Genomic DNA, 4,667 nt, shown 5'->3' on the forward strand with positions numbered 1-4,667 from the left:
GTTGTATTGTTAGTTTTCATATTTTCAAATTATCTTATTAAATATATATCCTATTTATTAAATTTAAAGGTTAGAATATAATCCAGGACACTAGTAGGCTTTAATTTTTGAAAGATCTTAATACTGTTATAACTAATCTTTAAGTCCGTTATCTATATTAATATATAAAATGATAGCGTTTGTTTGTATGTGCGGGATAAACTCCAAAACTACTTATTCAATCGTCGTGCAGTTTTTTTTTTTATTAAAGAATACATCACAGAGGTTTTAGGCATACATTTAGTCCGATTATAAGTTAATAAATAATTAGTTATTATTAAGGCTCGGATTTATATGTAAATACATATTTTCTCTGCGACATGTTAAACTAATTTCGGCAAGTGATAAATTCGTTTCACAATATTTTTGATAAAACGAGCTATATTTGATTTTACATATTTTTACATATTTTGTCATAAATACATGTTTTTACATATTTCACAATTATTCAATTTTTTCTCACATATTTATACAATTATACTGTTTTGATGTTTTTTCTTCAGAGTTAGAGTAATTGAAAGGTTATCATGACTATATATTATATCGACGATCTTTTGAATTCGAAAATTTAAAAGTGCATGTTATTATTAATTGTAATCAAGATAATTAGATAACTATAGATAAATATGCATTTTTTATTATATTTTATTATTAATTATTATTAAGATTTTATGACAATATCGGCGATTTTTTTATCTTATTTAAAATTTAAAAATGAATGTTAATTAATGTTTGTAATCAAAATAATTAGATAAATATACATTTTTTATTACATTTTATCATATTATTAATTATTATTTTTTTTTTCGATAATACATATTTTGAATTCTTTAGCACATATTTATGTACATATTTTTATTATAAAAATACATACTTTGGTTATATAAATACATATATATCCGAGCCCTAGTTATTATTAATTAAAATAAACGTATAAATTGTATACCTATATATATTATTATAAATATTGAGCAGCACGGCGGCTCGCGGGTTTCCAGCTACCTGTAATCTGACCTTTTTTCTTTTGTGTGTTTTATCGGTAAGTAGATATGAATAATTGTTCCGAGAAGTAAAATTCAACAATTTATATTATACTATATGTATCTATCTATATATATTCCTTTGGACGTGGAATCATGCGTGAACGGCTGCACCGATTTCGTTAATTCTTTTTTTGTTGTATTCATAATTGTCAGAAAATCCTCTAGCTCTGAAGCAAGATAATTTTAAGCAAATCCACCCGAAAAGTAGGAAATCTCAATGTAGGTGCCATCTATCCAATAAGAAAAGTAACTAAATAATAATATATTTTTGTTTATTGTATGGTTGCTATTGCCTATTGGTCATGATTAAATAATGAAAATAAGTTTAGACCTGTAGCTTTAAAGCAGATAGCTTAGTAAAAAAGGTATTCCCAAGACTAATTTTTCGAAACATGCACATCGTAATATCAACATATCAACTATTAATAAAAAATTGTAATTATGTACGCACTTCGGAGGGTCTACCTGAAAACATTTAACACACTACGTGTATCACGCATACAAAACATACAAGAGCGTCTCTCGGCTAATTATATATTCATGATAGATGCAAAAGTTTTGAACATCATACACCAAATATTAAATAAACGAATTGAACAAAGTTTGAATCATGTATAGAGTTGGTACTTATTTTAACAAACAATAAAGTGAACAGGATCAGCTATTATAATATATTTACAATCAATGCGTTTTTAAGTCCTTGAAATTATACGTTTAAGTTATAATATCGCCAATGTATTTCACCTTAAACATATCATCGTCCGAAGGCAAAATAAACAACCAATCACGAGCGAAGCAGTGACAGGTCGGCTAATTATGAATAAATAAATACACTTTAAAATTTAAATATCAATAAAAACCTATAAAATGCTGTTCTTGATAATATTCTTGCCTATACATTTGGTAGTAGGTCAATTTACTAATATTAAAGCTAACAACAATACGTCTGTGATAAAATTAACAAAAAACTAAAATGCATCACAATAATAATAATAATAAAAATTACAAACCATTTTCACGATTGTTAAAAGAATTTCTGCTAGGTCTATCATTCAAATTTCTTCCACCAACTCCACCACCTCTACCATTATAGTTGTTTCTCACATTTCTATTAACATTGCCTCTCTGCTCATACTGGTTATTAGGGAAGGCATTGCTTGAATAATCATTATTTCGAACCTAATTGGAAAGAGAATGTATTTAATTGTGGAGAATTAAATATAAATGAAAAATCTAAACAAAAATATACCGGTGAAGTTGCTTTAGGTAAAGGCGATGAGTAATTTTGTGTCTGTACAGAAACTGGTGGAGGGGCTTCAGTATGAGTCTCTGTTGATCGTCCACCTGATTTAAAGAGCTGTGCATATAATGGTTTTGGTTGATCTCCAGGTGAAACAGCTAAAAATTAATAAAACATTTTATAATTTTATACAATTATTTAATACTAGTTGTAAAACTAGACTTGACCTGGGCAAAAAATGAGCAAATATACAATATAGCACTATAAGGTGTTTCTCAGGGTTTAACCTCAGTTCACAGGTAAATTGGTGTTAGAGTACCTTGTGAAATAATACTGAAAGTCACAGATTGGATTTGGCACTTGGTATATATTTTTAACATATTTAACTATTCTCTAAAAACAATCTCTGAGATTTTTTTCAAAATCATTGCATAGTTTTTAAGTATATAAGCTACAAACATACATCTACTTTAAGATATAGTTTCTTTAATTGAAGCCATGTAAATGCCACAATTTATAAACAATATACCATCGACAATCTCAAAAGTTCATGTGTACATTTTGTAAAATCCTTTCTTAGTGGGTCTTTAAATCATAAAATGAAACTACTAACGAAATATCATACTCATAGCCTCAGCGATTCTGGGTTGGGTGATGATGAATCAGTCAGGACAAGTTCTTTAATATATTCCAGACAGCATTTTGTAATGATAATATTATAATAACGGTATACTAATATTATTCGTGATTATAATGTTATAATATTATTAAACAAAAAATTGCTACATGATAATAGATTATAATCAGAGCATATTTTTTATTTTAGAATTAAAATTATCAAAAGGTTAGAAGTTACCATCAACCAATAAATCAAATAAATAAATTATGGTTAGATTTATTCTACTTCTATTTAAGTATACAAGTAATTTTATAGTTAACTGTAAATAATGGTTTATCAATAATAGATTATTTATGAATACATATATTCATGATTTATAGATTTTTAGTCATTATTATTTGTTTGATAAATTATTAGTTATTAGTTTATTATAACTCCAGAATAGAGCAATAAACTGACAATTTAGTTGAATTTACACAATATTCTACCATTTATACCATAGACAATTTTCTTTTTAGTTTTTATGTAACAACTCTAATTCTTGTTAGCTATTTAGGAATAAGAAAAAAAAATAAGACCAATAAAATACAAATTTTTTATGTAAATAATATAATATCTATTGAATAACTTATTGGTTATTGCGAATACCAAAGATTGTCAGGTATCAAGACTCGATTATCATTTAGGTCTTATTGTAGAAATTTATATTTTTGTAACATTCCATTTCTACGGAAAGACTCACATAAAATAAAATATAATCGACAGAATATACCATTATCACAATTCAATTCACTGCCAAATGTGTAAGTGTAATGTGTATGTCTAACCTCGAGGTTAAAGATAGGACTGCATGAACACTATTGGATGTAATCAAAAATAATATTAAAATAGGCACGACCACATCGTCCCCGTTCATGCAAAACACACCAAGTCCAAAAACATGAATCAGCTTTTGCAATTTTTTCAAACTTTAAATGTATACCATATGTAACCGAATTGTTTTCTTTCTTTTTTTAATTGAGTTTCCCTTAAGGGAAATAGCTGTTTATGAGTAGTAGTAAATAATATGACACTGTGAAATTTATAGTTCTTATTATTGTTAAAATACAAATTTCTAAGTCAATTTTTGGACTTAGTGTACTTTGTATCAACGGGGACGATATTATATTCTGATTCTTAGCGTGGTTATAAAACAGAAGAATTAGAAAAGGCTGGTTTTAATCACCTAACAGTTAACCACACACAACTTTGTAGTTCCGACAGCAGGTGCTCAGTGCTTACACACAGAATATAACAGTTATGGATCTGCTAAATGGCGAATCAAATAATATAGGGGAACATCTTGTCGGCATCTCAATAGCTATTTCGTCGCCATTATGCCAAAACTGGTCAAGTGTTAAAAGTGACCAAGGGAAATAACATGTTTAAATGTTTTATCTTGTCCCTATTAATATACGAAAAAAAGTGACCAAGTGATATAATAAATAGTTTTTTTTTGACGATTTAGTTGAGTTTAAGTGGCATTAAGCTCTTCAAACAGATGATCCTTTCTATAGGCAAAATTAGGGAGGGGGGCTTAGTGACTGAGTTTCATCCGTAGCCTTTCCAGATTTTTTAATCATATTTTAGTTTAAAATATTAATTATCAGGGGTTTATGCTGCTGAAACAATTTTAGCCCCCCCCCCCCCCCCCCAGAAAAATGTGCCAATATTCATTGGCGCAAAT

General features: G+C 27.8%; 1 protein-coding gene across 2 annotated transcripts in view; it reads right to left on the reverse strand.

Moving 5' to 3' along the window:
- The window catches only part of LOC100160026 (Sparc-like), a 15,367-nt gene that overhangs the window by 9,640 nt on the left and 1,060 nt on the right, over positions 1-4,667 (reverse strand).

This window comes from Acyrthosiphon pisum, chromosome A2 (genome assembly GCF_005508785.2).
Source record: "Acyrthosiphon pisum isolate AL4f chromosome A2, pea_aphid_22Mar2018_4r6ur, whole genome shotgun sequence".
Classification (NCBI taxonomy): Eukaryota; Metazoa; Arthropoda; class Insecta; order Hemiptera; family Aphididae; genus Acyrthosiphon; species Acyrthosiphon pisum.